Here is a 15,875-nt window from a genome sequence, read left to right as displayed (position 1 = left end):
TTCAGCAGGAACTGAAAAGACAAAAGAGATGAGAGAAGGGGGGAAAAAACAAACCCAACGAGGAGACAAAGCTTACTGGCATCAATTCTGAAACTCTCTTATTTTATTAGCTCCACAAAATGCCCTTTCCAGATGTTCGCTTGAATGGCTGCTGGATTTCCATTACATTTCCACAAACCGTCAGCGTTTGCAAGCCTGATTATTAGATTAATGTTTTCAAGTTGTAGAGTAATGTGGTGATTAAAACAAAATGGCTCATCATGCTGTTGAGGCTTCAGATTACTGTAATTAATGAAGGGGAAAAACAGGGTTATGAATGCGTGTTTGATTCAGCATTGGAAATGAGTATGCCTCACAAGTAACCTTTAAAAATAGTAGCTTTGTGCCACAGCGAGAAGCCAGGAGGTTGATTCTCTCCTGCCCTTAAGTTGTTTTAAATATTTTTTTTAAATGGTGTAACCTACCCTGAGACCTTTAGGACGAAGGATGGGTAATGAAGAAATAAAATAACAATGATGATGATCAAAACAAAAAAAATTCCTTCCAGTAGCACCTTAAAGACCAACTAAGTTAGTTCTTGGTATGAGCTTTCGTGTGCATGCACACTTCTTCAGGTATCTTCAGGTCTTTAAGGTGCTACTGGAAGGAATTTTTTTTGTTTTGACTATGGCAGACCAACACGGCTACCTATCTGTAAATGATGATGATGATAGGAGCTTTTCAGGTGTGTGGGTACATGGAATGTGGGAAGCAAACTTTTTGATTATGCACATTATTTAATTATTGTTGGCTTGAATAGTTTGTACTTGGTTGGTTTTCCCAAATAGGAGATTGATAACAGGTTAATTTCTTTGAAATCCTTCTTTGTAAATGGGTGTGTTTCAGGGAACCACAAGCTTTTAGGAATGGGAACACCTGAAGTTTATTTAAACTAATTCGCTGTTTCACTCATGAGTCCACGTTCTTCCCTTTTCTCTCCTTCCCATCCCACACTCTCCTGAGCCGCAATCTCCACTTGACTTGCCCACCCCTTACTGCAAGCTCTGAAGTGACAGGAGCAGGTTTCAGCAATTCCAGCCTGCTATACCAGAGGCCGACTGATATTGTAGGCAAGAAGTGCCAACTGAATGTCTTGTTCATACCATAACCTTTAAAGCACCTCACAAAGAACCCTGGGAACTGTAATTCACAGAATAAAAAAATTCCTTCCAGTAGCACCTTAAAGGTAAAGGGACCCCTGACCATTAGGTCCAGTCGTGACCGACTCTGGGGTTGCAGCGCTCATCTCGCTGTATTGGCCGAGGGAGCCGACGTACAGCTTCCTGCGAACATGGTGAACCAGAGCAGCGCACGGAAACGCCGTTTACCTTCCCGCCAGAGCGGTACCTATTTATCTACTTGTACTTTGACCTGCTTTTGAACTGCTAGGTTGGCAGGAGCAGGGACCGAGCAACGGGAGCTCACCCCGTCGCGGGGATTCGAACCGCCAACCTTCTGATCGGCAAGTCCTAGGCTCTGTGGTTTAACCCGCAGCGCCACCCGCGTCCCAGTAGGACCTTAGAGGCCAACTAAGTTTGTTATTGGTATGAGCTTTCGTGTGCATGCACACTTCTTCAGATACACACGAAAGCTCATACCAATAACAAACTTAATTGGTCTCTAAGGTGCTATTGGAAGGACTGCGGCAGACCAACACGCCTACCTACCTGTAACTGTAATTCACAGAGCTACAGTTCCCAGCACCCTTAACTAACAACAGTTCCCAGTAGTCTTTTTTCTGGGGGTGTGTGTGCTGTAAATGTGTAGTTTGCATGTAGGTTTGAGGAATAAGTTTTTCCAAACCCATGCTCACTTTGAATATGAGACAAACATCACTGTAAACAAACAAACAAACAAACAAACAAACAAACAAACTATTTTTATCACAAGAATTTCTTCAGCCATCAAATACATATTCCAGAGGGGTTAATTGCATTAGTCTGGAGCAGCTAAAACAATAAAGATTATTGCGCCATTTACGGTATTTGTTGATCTTTTAGTATGCAGCACAGCTCTAGTTTTGGCCACTAGAGGGCGATCTCACTGTTCCATCAATAAATGGTGGCTGGGAGAAGATCAAAAAGATTTCTCCTTTCATTATGCTTGGAAGTAAAATGTATTGATTTCAGCGGAGCTTACTTCCAATTAAACATCCTTAGACTTCCTGCCAAAGGCTACGTACACACTAATGTAGTTTTCCTCGATCCAGAATCATTCACAACATGCCGCTTGCAATCTAGATTGATTCTAGATCTGTGGTTCCCAACAGGGGGGAAATTTGATTTTTAAGGGGGTGTAATTCGAGAATGAGTTATTAACAAGTGAATGGACCTTTTAGGCTTCCTACACATGAATAGGAGTTCACTTTTTGAATAAGAATTATATGTTGGGGGAGGCGGGCATCAAGATTTTAGAGATACAGTGGTACCTCGGGTTAAGTACTAAATTCCTTCCAGAGGTCCGTTCTTAACCTGAAACTGTTCTTAACCTGAAGCACCACTTTAGCTAATGGGGCCTCCTGCTGCCGCCGTGCCACCAGAGCACGATTTCTGTTCTCATCCTGAAGCAAAGTTCTTAACCTGAAGCACTATTTCTGGGTTAGAGGAGTCTGTAACCTGAAGCGTATGTAACCCGGGGTACCACTGTACTTAAGTGGGGCATGGCCAAAAAAAGGTTGGGAACCGCTGTTATAGATCCTGCCAATCCTGTGTGAGTGTTGTAATAAACAAAAATCTGCTCTCATTCCCTCATGGGGGACACAAGAGCCCTTATAGAGTCCTTTGTAGGTTCTCCATCGGTAGGAGAAAATAACAGAGGCCAACCAAAGAATATTGAGAAGCAAAGCAGCTAGTAAGCCTGATCTGTATTGAACTGTTGCAACAGGGTGCTCCCCTCACACGCAGGAAAGGAGGAGGACCCTGAACCAAGGTGTGCCTGTCCTTATATTTTAAATTTTAAATTCCCTGCCCTGGAGCTCAAGACCACCCCTCCATACATCATACATACACCACAGAAGGGGTGTCACCCAAGACCACCCCCCACTGGTCTACAACAGAAATTTGAATGTTGTTGTTTTTCCTGTCTGCCAGGTTATCTGATAATGCCTTATCTTATTGCCTTTCCTGGTAGTCTGTCCATTCCTTTGAGATGGTGATTTCCCAATTCCTGAGACAATGGGAAGGTTCCCTCAGCCCATCCCTCCTTGCAGAGAAAACATTTGGTCAGTTTGGGAGTCAAAATGGTTTCAGGGCGGTCTTCCTGTGCTGCTCCAGACATGTGTACGTATCTGTGTACGTGCTAGATTGGTACATTTGTGAACATTTATTATATATATGGGACTCGGGTGGCGCTGTGGGTAAAAGCCTCAGCGCCTAGGGCTTGCTGATCGAAAGGTTGGCGGTTCGAATCCCTGTGATGGGGTGCGCTCCCGTTGTTCGGTCCCAGCGCCTGCCAACCTAGCAGTTCGAAAGCACTCCCGGGTGCAAGTAGATAAATAGGGACCGCTTACTGGCGGGAAGGTAAACGGCGTTTCCGTGTGTGGCTCTGGCTCACCAGAGCAGCGATGTCACGCTGGCCACGTGACCCGGAAGTGTCTGCGGACAGCGCTGGCCCCCGGCCTCTTGAGTGAGATGGGCGCACAACCCTAGAGTCTGTCAAGACTGGCCCGTACGGGCAGGGGTACCTTTACCTTTATAATATATATAAGACCTTATTTTTTATTTCAGTGTGGTTATTTGATACACCTGAGAAAACCCTCAGCCCGGTCATTTGGTTTGGACACACTCCCCATTCCTGGGACCACCTTATACCTGTTTTGAAATGAACACAGTGCAGGGTAACGCAGAATTGATCCGTAATGAGCTTTTCTAGGAATGAAACCTGTTTCTCAATATGCACTTTGTAGGGGCAAAAAATACTACTACTACTACTAATTTATTTATACCCCATCCATCTGGCTGGGTTTCCCCAGCCACTCTGGGTGGCTTCCAACAAAATATTAAAAATACAATAAAACACAAATGGTCTAGATTGTGTGTGGACTGTGTAGGGGGGGGGGGGACAAGTATGCCCCTTTAACTTACCTTTTTTCACCAATCTTATCTTACAAAGTGGGCAGGAGACTCTTAGTACGCTTCCGTATCCCTGGATTTCTGAACAAGAGAAGAAGTGTGGTCATGTTCTCCTCTCTTGACAGGGCCAAATGTCTACATGCACACTGTGGAAATTTTGTGTGTGTGTGTGTGTGTGTGCGCGCACACACACACACACACACACACACACATATATATATAGATATATACCTATACCTATACCTATACCTATATTCGCTCAAGAATCCCCTATAACTTTTCTTTTGTCACCCAGGACTAAAGAAACTATCATGGTTTATTAGGCTGAGAATTAGTTTTGCACCCCTGGTCTGATCTTCATGTGTAGAACATGATTAAACCGCAGTTTCCTGGTTCTGATGTAAGGAGTAACTGTTGTTTAAACAAACGGAAAGGAATGGTTTAAACCAGTGGTGGCCAAACTTGGCCCTCCAGCTGTTTTGGAACTACAATCCCCATCATCCATGACCACTGGTCCTGTTAGCTAGGGATGATGGGAGTTGTGGTCCAAAACCAGCTGGAGGGCCAAGTTTGGCCACCACTGGTTTAAACAAACTACAACAGAAGTACTGTACTGATAGTGGCAGACAAAGGAGTACAGAAAATGAATGCATCACATCATTCCCAGCCTAATGAACCATGGTTTATTAGGCTGAGATACCTATGTCTGACATGGCCCACAGCCTTAAATAGATTATTGACTGAGACAGAAAATGAGTGTGCTTCTTCAGGGTCTGAATATAGTCATTATTAACACAGAAAACCATAGTGGTAAAGTTTTAACACTTCTTCACAGATGCTTTCAGAAACAGATCAGTCTGAGTAAATATTCTCACACACATTGGCTGGTGTCTTGCTTTTTGTGTCATGCTTAGCTCAACCTTGCTGAGCAACCGTGAGGTAACTGGACCCTTCTCTGCTGCTTTAAATCTACTGGTTTAATTTGGTTTCTCCACCCCCCAAAAAGCTGTATCTGCAGGTTTGGGTGGAAGCAGTGTTTACTGTTTGAAACTGAGGAAATCTGGAACCAAACTCTGAAGGGACCAGCTATTGCCAGAGTAGGGAGATTTCAATCAATGCAGTTTAACTCACTGGGAAGGGGGGGAAATGCTCCACTGTGAGGTAAAAAGTAAAAATTAAGCTATATGTTTTGTGAAATATGCTTTTAGAAAGGTCTGCTTAACACTGGCAAGAAAAAGCAACTTTATGGGACCCCAATCTGACCTGGCAGTGGGGATAGAGTTAGCCCTTTTCCCCTTGCATCAATGTGCCACTGCAAATTCTACTCGGCTACTGTTTGTCCTCCTTTCCCTCAAATTGCTTCTTGCAGCAAAAGTGCAAAAAGAATGTGTTCTGTATTTAAACAAACCTTAAAAATAACAATATTCACGTAACATGTCATTTGACCCAAAGAGTCTATGCTGTTTGGTTCACGAATTGCCACAATAATATTATATAGCCTGTTGGTCATACATCTCATGTTTGACCTCAAAGAGTCAGGTGTTCTTGTTTTTTATCTCCAGGCATTTCACATCAATTATCAGGGATGGTGGGAGCTGTAGTCCAGCGACATCTGCAAGGCCACAGGTTCCCCTCTCCTGTTTTAACAGGAAGGACGGCTTTTACTCAGTATGGTTTACATTCCTTTTTGAGAAGTGGTCTGGCTGTGTTTGAAAACTTTTGCTGCCTGGTCCTGTGCCTTTGACAAGAGCAGGGTGTGCAGGCCTTAGCAATTGAGGTTAATGCTCAGCCCCATGCTGTGAAGAAACTAAAGCTTTTGTTTTCTGCAAATCGAATTGCCACTAAAGACACAGGAGCAGGTCTTTTCGAGAATGGTAGTCCTAATCCAACACAATTGCAATTAATTCAATAAGTACACCTTACTCTGCGCTGGATTAGGGCCTACTAGTGTTAATTTTAAACCAGAGAATTTTTAATAGACAGAGGATAATAAAAATTTAATTAAACTTTCTTTTTCTTTTTGTGGATTTTTTCCAGCCTTGCTCAAGGAGCATCCGGCCAAGGTTCTTAAACGCTGAAAACCAAGAACACTTAACTACCATTAACTTACTGATGCTAATTTTGTTTGTTTGTTTCTTCCTGGCAGGGCTCCTTTACCTTCAACAGCAGCACAACAGGAAGACTCTAACAGGTGCGTTTCCCACTAGTAGATGCAACATACTAGCTGATGGTCTCCCTTTTGTGCAGCTTAAAGACACAACATCTCTTCTGGAGAACAGAGCGGGCAGCTCTTAAACGATCGCATTTAAGTACAAAGCTTTGGGGAAGCTGTTCCACAGGAGGACTCAGAAGTGCTGTTTATAATGGGTAGAGCTGGTGGAATCTGTCCCAGAAAACTAGGATGCAAATGGCAGTGGTAGACCGGTGGAATTGCACTTTAATGCCATTAATACAGACATGTTCTGTGCTCAGTCTGATTCTTCAAACCCTTGTCGTTGTTCCCCACCGCCCCATTTTCCCTGAAAGCTATCCAGCTTGGCCACAAAACAGCTCACTAGACTGCGAAAGGTTTCGTTTAGTAACATACTGAAATAATTATGAAAGGAGGACACTTTCCTGTTTCTTAAACCTTGTCCTTTTTCTTCCTTCACACTCTGGTGTGGCAGGTTAAGGGAATCCTTATAGAGCCTTTCCTGCCAGCTGGGATAGCTCTGTTGTTAGAGCATGAGACTCTCAGGGTTGTGGGTTCAAGTCCCGTGCTGGGCAAAAGATTCCTGCATTGCAGGGGGTTGGACTAGATGACCCTCGTGGTCCCTTCCAACTCTGTGATCCTACGATTCCTGCCGCTTGGCAACTAGGCTGTTGCTGCATGCAGCTTCACAGGGCAGGCCCGACCTTCACAACGCCGGTGGAGGTTTAGCCATCAGCTCTGGAAGAGTCAGGAGTCCAGCTTCAAGTGGCAACATGAATCTTTCTGCGGTGACCTTAAAGGCCAGGGTGGCCCCAGATGGCATTGTGGGAGGCTGACCTGCAGCTGTTGTGATTTAGGATTGCTCCTCCACAGATAAATCACCAGAACTCTTGAGTTTTACCAGGCTGTCTCTTGGCATATATAAAAAGGTCAGCACTTTCTTCTCTCGCTAGGGAAACTGCACATCATTCAGGGAATTAACACACGTTGTTAAAGTGAGCCACCTCTTTTAAGAACGTATGATCTATAAGCACAAGACAAAGCTGTTAACTCGTAGGGTATAATTGGTATTACAATAAGCCATGTTATAGAATTGTAGAGCTGGAAGGGACAGTGAGGATCATCTGGTCCAACTGCCTGCAATGCAGGAATATGCAGCTGTCCCATACGGGGATTGAACCTGCAACCTTGCTGTTGTCACACCACCACGCTCCAACCTACGGAGCTATTATGAAAGTTTGCGGGTTTAGAGAGCCCAAGGGGGTAGAGTTATGTGGGGAGTGCATTTCACAAGTTGAAAAGAAACACCCAACAGAGGTCACACCCACACCATACATTTAAAGCACATGGCTTCCCCTAAAGTTACAGGGAACCACGCAGCGGGCCTTCTCAGTAGTGGCACCCGCCCTGTGGAACGCCCTCCCACCAAATGTCAAAGAGGAAAATAACTAGCAAACTTTTAGAAGACATCTGAAGGCAGCCCAGTTTAGGGAAGCTTTTAATGTTTAATAGGTTATTGTATTTTAGTGTCTTGTTGGAAGCCGCCCAGAGTGGCTGGGGAAAGCCAGCCAGATGCGCGGGGTATAGATAAATTATGATGATGATGATGATGATGATGATGATGATGATGAAGAATCTGGGAACTGTAGTTTACACCCCCCCCCAACTCCCAGCACCCTTGACAAACTAGTGATGGGAACATACCCTTTGCTTTAGTGCAACGTCAACCCAAAGCAAATCTGAGTGAATGCTCATTAGATAGCCGTCATCATCTAATCTCCCGCCAAACAAATCAAGATGAATGTTCCACAAACAGGTTGCCTGGAATCTCCCTAAAACAATATAGCAAGAGTGCCTACCTAGCAGGTAGGTAGTTATAAAGCATAGGTGCTGCCACACCTGGGACTTTCTGCAAGTAAAGTGTTGCACCACTGATGTACGTTCTCTCCCCTGACATCTAATGATACGGTGCACGGATCATGGCCCAGCAGCCAAACTGTACTGCAGGTGCGATAACAAAATCACTCAGCTGAATTTGGGGGGGGGGGGAGGGCACACACCCAAGGTTAACTCAAAATGGAAAGTTTGGGGATTAATTCCTCCAGATGAAATGCCTCTTTTAATTTGAAGCTACTGGATGACTTAGAAAACCCACAGAGCTCATAAGGAAAGTAAAATGCAGATTTTCAAATTCTGCAGGCTGTTGCTGCTGACATACTATCACTGTGGGAAATTAGGATCAGAAAGCAAAACCACTAGTACCGCAGGTGCGCTGGGACTGGAAGAGTACAACTAAGCATAAAAATGTCAGTGTCCATATGGCTGAGCATACATCAGTTCATTGTCCAAAGAAAACAACATCCCCCAGTTTGCCGTGCATCTATGGATATGCCTTAATTATTTTATTTCTTGGATGACATCAGTTTTATGTTCCCTCTGGAATCACAAGGTCAAAGGCTAGCGTCTCTTCAGCATTAACACACACATAATATTTTGTCTGAAGAACTGATAGAAGGAAATTAAATACACGGGGCGGCCAAAGTCCCTGGACTTCAGAACTACAAGCCAAAATCATAACGTGGCTCAGAGCTACAATATACCACATCTTGTTGCTACTTCATCTCCCTCCCCAAAACCTCGGCCGTTAGATCAACCCTTTGCTCTCCAAAGCCCCAACCACATCACCTGCGCCTCTCACTCTCTTAAAAAAACCACACACCTCAACCTCACCCACCAGGGCTTATCCCAATATCTACAGCAGCTCCATTGATTACCAAACGTTCCCTTTCTTCCATGATTTTCCAGTTTCCCCTTCCCAGCTTACCCCCTTCAGTTAACCCACCCCCCAATCTTCTGTCCTGTTATTCTCTTTGTGCCCTGTGGGATTCTGATGCCATAACTCTTAAGAACATGGTAAGAGCCTCCTGGATCAGGCCAAAGGCCCGTTTACTCCAGCACCCTGTTCTTTCAGCAGCCAAACTGTGAAAACTTGCAAGCATTGCAAGAGTGCAACACTACTCTGCCCACTTGTGATTTCCCAGCAGTTGGGGTTCAATAGTCATGCTGCTTCTCACAGTGGAGGTAGAACTTTGCTATTGTGGCTCATCTTTATATCCCAGGATCTTCCTTGTAGCTGGGGGTGTGTGTGCTGGGGGCAGGGGAAGATTAGGAAAAGCTACATCTTCACTGTCAAGATTGCAGCCAATGCAGATTAACTTAATGTTTCACTTTAGCTGGGTTATGTGCAGGGCCTTTTGCCCTGAGCACTCTGGTTTTCTTCTCATAGATCTCACCTCTTGTCTTTCCAAACCACTGACAGACTCTGCCCGTTCCTTTGCTTCCTCTACACCTTTCCTGTCCTTCGCCCTCCTTTCGTTTTTATTCTGTTTAGAGACCACCCATTGGGGCGACCCATCAGTGAGGCAAGGTGAGGCCTAAGGCGGCAGATCTGGCTCCCGCCACTGCGATGCCGCCGGCCTCACCAGGGCCCGCACTGCCGCCATTGTTGTTGCCTGCACTGCTTACCTTTTTTTGTTTTAGACAGTGTTTTTACCTTAGCTCTTTTACAAACCTTGAAATTTCATTACTAAATATGTTTCTTTTGTCTTTTTAAAATGCATCATTTAATTGGTGATATTGTAGCAAGTCTGTTAATAATTCTCTTATATCTTCAAAGTTCTTTAATTTCAACTGACTCCATTAACAGCTCTTTATATGTTGCCCATTTATTTTTCACATTCAACTTTTTCAATGATACGCTTCAAGTGGGGAAAGCCAACATGGTGTTTTCTGTTCTAGTAGGTTTTTATATTTCTCCCATACACCATAGATTGATTTTCTTACCGAATGGTTTTAAAAAATCCTTTATGTTCTTTTACCTTTTCATACCATAAATATGCATGCCAACCAAATCTGTTATCATGACCCTCCAAATCTAGAACATCAGTGTTTTCTAATGTTATCCATTCCCGAAGCCAACAGAGACAGGACGACTCATAGTATAACCTCAAATCTGGCATACTGCTTACCTTTTTTTTTTTTTTTAATTATTGGCCCAGATGCAGATGCATGAAAGGCTTTATAAGATTGGATTGTCTTCCATCTATGAAACCTAGTTCTCAATGAGATGGTAAACCAATACATGGGTTATACCATTTCAGCAAGGATGGAGAACCTTCAGGCCTCTCTGTGCAATGCTCTGGACTCCCCTAAGCCACTCCCTCACCCCCAGGCCACACCCCTCACTGTGTTTTTGCATGGTTGGAACATGTCCTTGAACTATGACAGTGCTCCTTTCTTGTGTGGCTGGGATGTAGAGACAAGGTCTGCATCTGTTGCTCTGCCCATATTTTGGCTCTTCTCCTGTCAATCAGTGCCTGCTCCTCGAAGGCTGCCCACAAGGAAATATGGTCCTTGGGCTGAAAAAGTGTTTGCCTCCCTTCCACTGTGCATTAAGCATCACACAACATAAAAAAACGCCTTTCACATAGAAAATTAGATGTTGGGCAGTAGTCTGCTCCCCTAGTTTTCTAGGTGCATGGATTTTCCCCCTGTAGAGAAACATTCAACAATGAGACTCTTACCTGTAGTTTGAAGTTGTATTTGCTAGTGGAAACAAGGATTTTGAATATATAAACATTTTGACTGTTTTCATACTATTCAAGCACATAAGCAGTATTGGAAAGTTTTAAATGTTTGATGTTTTAGCATGTTCTGATATATGCTGTGAGCCACCCAGAGTGGCTGGGGAAAGCCAGTTGGATGGACAGGGTGTAATAATAATAATAATAATAATAATAAATAATTTATTAAACAAATTATCACCTTCTGTCTTCTCTCTCTCTCTCTTTGCAGTATCATATTTATCATCACTTAAAGACGATGTTTTAAATTAAAACTTGTCTTCTGCTTAAGGATGTTAGCCGTGTATTGAAGGAGGATCATCTGGAGGTAAAATAATAATAATAATAATAATAATAATAATAATAATAATAATAATAATAATAATGTATTTTGTTTTGCTGAGTGTTGAAGCCACACTCTTTCCTTGTGTGTCAACTGTGTTGACAATGCCTACGATTTGAACAATATTTTTTCGTGGGTACCCTAAGCCTCCCACTTTCCTTTCTCCTGGCTTTTTATGGGCCAGCATATTGAGTAATACTGATAGGGTTGTTACCTATCTTGGCAGACTTCTAAGATTTATGTCCTTTTCTTGAACTTTGGCAATGCTTGAGTAACTTACCCTGCCAGTAATGTAGCACTTAGCTGAACTCAGCTGAGCAAATCTACTTATATGGGTTTTTTTAAAAGTGTATTCCAAGATGTTGCCTTGTTATTCTTATTGTCACTTTCACAAGTAACAGGGATGGTGAATCAATTTTCCCACGTAGGAAAACTATCACAAGCTAGCAGTATAAAAATAACCCACCCTTTAAGGATCTAGGTTTAGAACTGCCTAGAAGTTACTTTTGCCAACTCGAAACTGGCAAAGAAGATAACAACAAGAATATTAAATCAACAAGGCTAAACAGATTACTTCACGTAGAGTGACAGCTGGCCATGAGTGATAACACATGATAATAGCTTGTAAAAAGTCGAGATATGAACTGAGCAAATATGATTCCAGAGCTACTATCTGAGTCAAGTATTTATGACAGCCTGAGTGAGTAGTACCTGTTCTGGCATAGCTTTGAGGGCTCTGTCCTCTTCTTGAACCTTGGCAGCGCCTGTATAACTTGTCTTGCAAGTTAATGTAGTGCTCAGATGAATAGAACTGAACCCACTGGATTCCAAAGCCAACATCTGACGAAAGAGTTTAATTATAACAGATCAGTTGTTAATAAATAAAAATAAACCAGAGGCCTCTTTTGTGTGTTTAACCTCACAGGCTGCTGTTTGCAATACATGGCCCTTTGATTATGCAGAATCACAACGAACAATTAAAAACCTTTTGTTAGCACAGATCATTCTGTTAATGCATTTGTTGTTGTCTTTAACACACACACACACACACACACACACACACACACACACGGTGAGGTTGCAACATCAATTCTGTTTGCTAGATTCTTTTAAAAGTGGGATGGAATTATTTGATATCTTTGGACATGAGCCTTTTTCTCAGTATTTGCAGTCTTTCACAAACAATGCAATAATGAGCGGAGCTTTTTTCTGTTTGCTCCAATTCTGGCTTGGTGCAGGCATAACACTGCAGATCTTCCAAAAGATGCTGAAAGAGGCTTTCAAGGTTCCTCTGTCTTTCCTCATTCCTTCCCTTGCTGGCTTTTGTGGTGGTTTAGTGTCATATCTTGCACAGTTTCATTAGGAAACTAGCCAAAGAGATAGTGGGACCATTGGAAAACGAGCAAAGAAAGGAAGACAGGAGAATTGCAAGGAGCATATTTGTCTGTGTTCACTGCAGAAGATGTGGAAGGGGTACCCACACCTCAACTGTTGTTATTTTCCTGGAAGTCTTTGACGACTCGTCTCTGTTCTGTGCCAAGATCATGTCTGACCACATCCTGGAAAACCTTTGAAATGTGTGCCGAGCCCAGGAGTTGGTGACGAAGAGTTGCGTTTGTTATTTGAAGCATTCCTAAAACTTATTCACCACCACGGTTGGCTGAAAATAGTACCTTGTGGTCGCTTCACCATGTTAAAAGGAAAAGCAATGTCAATCAGCTGTGAATTTGCTCCACGAACTTCTTTAGATGCAGTTTTAACTTATATTCTAGGCGATGTCTTTTCTCTGTAGGAGATGTTCTCTGAATGGGGGTAAGAGCAGAAACAATGTCTTGCTGAAGGCACCAGCTGCTTGTTTTCACCACCAGAATAAAACACCAGGTTGTCTTCAACCAGAAACCAGGCAGGGGTAGTGGGAGCCTGGAATCAGCCAGCTCTAGCAATTCTTTGGCTGGCTGCTGGAAGATATGCATTGTGAGGGTCATGGTACGCAGGAAGCAAGGGATCTGTGAACAGATCTCCCCAAGCCATTTAATTTTTCTAAAAGCAACTGAATCAGGGACAGAAAATTGGGTGGGGGGTGGGGGGGCTGACCCTCTCACCTTGCAGGAATTATCTCACATAAATTGACACCCCCTGGCATTCCTTGAAACTGTTGCTAGAATATTTTCTGGGGATGGTCATAGATTTACAGAAGCCACCCTGGTTTCTGATTTGATCCCAGAATGTCCCTTAAGACGTCCCTATTTTCATCGGAGAAATGTTGGAGGATATGCTATTAGAAACTTCAGGAAGATGGTTTATTTATATCGGAGGTGCGAGGTTAAAAATGCATCTTCCCAGCTCCATATTCACAATCCAAATCAACACCGTGGAAGAGCTGATCACAGATCTCACTCACTGTCTGTAATTTGGCCCTTAGTGGCCTTGACAGGCAGAGTCAGGGATTTGTTCTCAGACTAATTAATTGACTGAGGTGGGAAGTGAGTGGTAGGCCCAAAGCTAGCCCTTACTACCTGTAATGGCCTCTGGATAGCTTTGCATCTGTTTCTGACAGCCAAGACAAGCATCAATGGGGAAAACGGATTTCTGCTATCCTAACCCATAAGCCTTTTTTGAAGGGTTTAATAATATCATCTGATCTGATCTGATTTGGCCTGTTTTGCCTAAGAGGCTTCCTTTCCAGACAGCGTAATTTCCTACAGTTTACTCTTTGGTGTTATCCCTTCAGTCCCAGATTCAAGATCTGCTCTTCAGGGTCTCCCAACAAGGTAATCTCTCAGGAGACCCCAAGATGAATTGCTGCATAGTTCTCATATATATATTTTGAAGAGGTTTTGGGTTTTATTTTAATTTTATTCCTTCCTTCCTTCCTTCCTTCCTTCCTTCCTTCCTTCCTTCCTAAGGAGCCCAAGACGGCAAACTCAACAATAGCAATGCATAAAAGAAAACCAAACATCATTAAAAAAATTTTTTTGTACAAACGGTTACCTCATAGTCACCGCAAACAGTGTCATTCAGCCATCAAACTGAGTAAACAGAAATATTTTTAATTTTCTCCTTAAAGTCAATAATGAAGGAGGCAGACACACCTCCCTAGGGAGGACATTCCACAAATGGGGGGCTGTGGCTGGAAAGGCCCTGTCATATGTCAGTAGCAACCCAGGCAGTCTCACCAACAAAACATTGTCCCAATTGTTAAACATCGAAGCTCCCACAAGATGGCAGGTGGCCACTTTGGAACCCTTGCTTGTTTGTCATTTTTGGTCAGCCCTGAGCCCAGGTCTTCAGCCCCTCAAGGCTACTAAATTGGTCATGTAGCTAGAGAAGGACGGACTCAGTAACTGTACTGGTTTAACTGGTCCCCTTATATACGTTCCCCAGAGGAGTGAGGAACATTTTGAAATTACCAAGAAACCACGTCTCTCATTTCAAACTGTAGAGCATGTCTGGGCAGGTCCTTAGGAGCCGCATAACACACGGAGTTAACTGTGCCTATAATTTGCAACTGACCCAAGTAAATTGATACCATCGGATGGTAAGCAGATAAACTCCGAGAACTATTACTTTATTGTAACCCTGTTTCCGTCGCATATTGACACAGAAATTCACATTAACGTGGATAATAAGCAAGAGACGATTTTTCTGTTATCGACAGCATCCATTATCCCAATAAACGACACCAGGGCCCTCTTGCATTTCCTCTTTATATCCACAACATTTTTACACATGCCTTGCGCATTGCCGTGACATTTCCCTTTTTAAAAGGCCTCTCGTGTTTATTTCCAGTGAGTGTTGTGTGACAAAGGAATTCCTCAGTTTTGGCTCTTATCTTCTGTTCTTCCAGCTGCCCAAGCGAATGCCTGCCATAGCAGATGCCCTGGCTTCCTTGCTAGCACATGTCCCAATTCTTTCCGTCTTTATTTATAGCTGACTTTGAAGAACTCTCTGAATCTTGGCATATGTTGAAATTCGTTAAGAGATCTGGAGTGCAGCGTGTCGCAGGAACATAGGAAGCTGCCTTATGGTGAATCAAACCATTGGTTCATCTAGCATCAGGCGAGGTGACATGGGGTTCAAACCTGGAGATGCTGGGGTTCAAACCTGGGACTTTCTGCATGCAAAGCAGATACTCTGCCACTGAGCTATGGCCGAGCTCTATTTCTCTCTTGCACCTGAGTCAGGTGTAGCCAGGCAAATGCTGGTCCAGGACCTGGATGTCGTGATGGGGCTAGATGACCAATAAGGTGAAGTTGAATCCCAACAAGGCTGAGGCCCTCTGGGTAGGGGATTTCCAGGTCTGGAGTAAGCGGTTGTTCCTGTTCTACACAGGATTGCCTTTCCCCTAAAGGAGCAGGGCATAGTCTTGAGGCTGCTCACTGGAACCATCCTTTACTGCAACTCCTTGCTCTGCCCTACCCGCAAACACCACAGACGCTGGCATCACCATTCAGACTATCCAGAGAAATTTCCTTAACTTCTGGAGCAGATCTGCTCCAGAAGTTTAGGAATTCTCTCTGGATAGTCTGAAAGGTGATGCTGGGGAAAGGAAAATCAGCAAAAAATCAGTTCCCCTCCCTCATACTGGATTGAAGGCCCTTCGGCGAATA

The 15,875-nt window shown here is 43.5% G+C and overlaps 2 long non-coding RNA genes across 4 annotated transcripts in view; one reads left to right on the top strand and one right to left on the bottom strand.

Annotated features, from left to right (window-relative positions):
* The window catches only part of LOC144327208 (uncharacterized), a 40,261-nt gene extending 29,010 nt beyond the window's left edge, over positions 1–11,251 (top strand). Inside the window, exons 2-3 of the long non-coding RNA XR_013392122.1 lie at positions 6,256–6,300; positions 11,155–11,251. This is a non-coding gene — a long non-coding RNA (uncharacterized LOC144327208). The remainder of the gene's footprint in view (positions 1–6,255; positions 6,301–11,154) is intronic.
* LOC114594795 (uncharacterized) lies at positions 11,131–14,782 on the bottom strand. Of its 3 annotated transcripts, none has more exons than XR_003706081.2 (4): positions 14,676–14,782; positions 12,939–13,067; positions 11,977–12,105; positions 11,131–11,244 (listed from the first exon to the last, which is right to left on the bottom strand). It is a non-coding gene; the product is annotated as an uncharacterized LOC114594795 (long non-coding RNA). The 3 variants fall into 3 exon arrangements; XR_013392121.1 differs by lacking the exon at positions 14,676–14,782 and adding an exon at positions 14,257–14,365; XR_003706080.2 differs by lacking the exon at positions 14,676–14,782 and adding an exon at positions 13,782–13,889.
* Positions 14,783–15,875: the final 1,093 nt, after the last annotated feature.

This window comes from Podarcis muralis, chromosome 3, assembly GCF_964188315.1.
Source record: "Podarcis muralis chromosome 3, rPodMur119.hap1.1, whole genome shotgun sequence".
In the NCBI taxonomy this organism is placed as follows: Eukaryota; Metazoa; Chordata; class Lepidosauria; order Squamata; family Lacertidae; genus Podarcis; species Podarcis muralis.
Note: the sequence above shows the minus strand (reverse complement) of the source record. Positions and strands in the feature narration are given on the sequence as shown.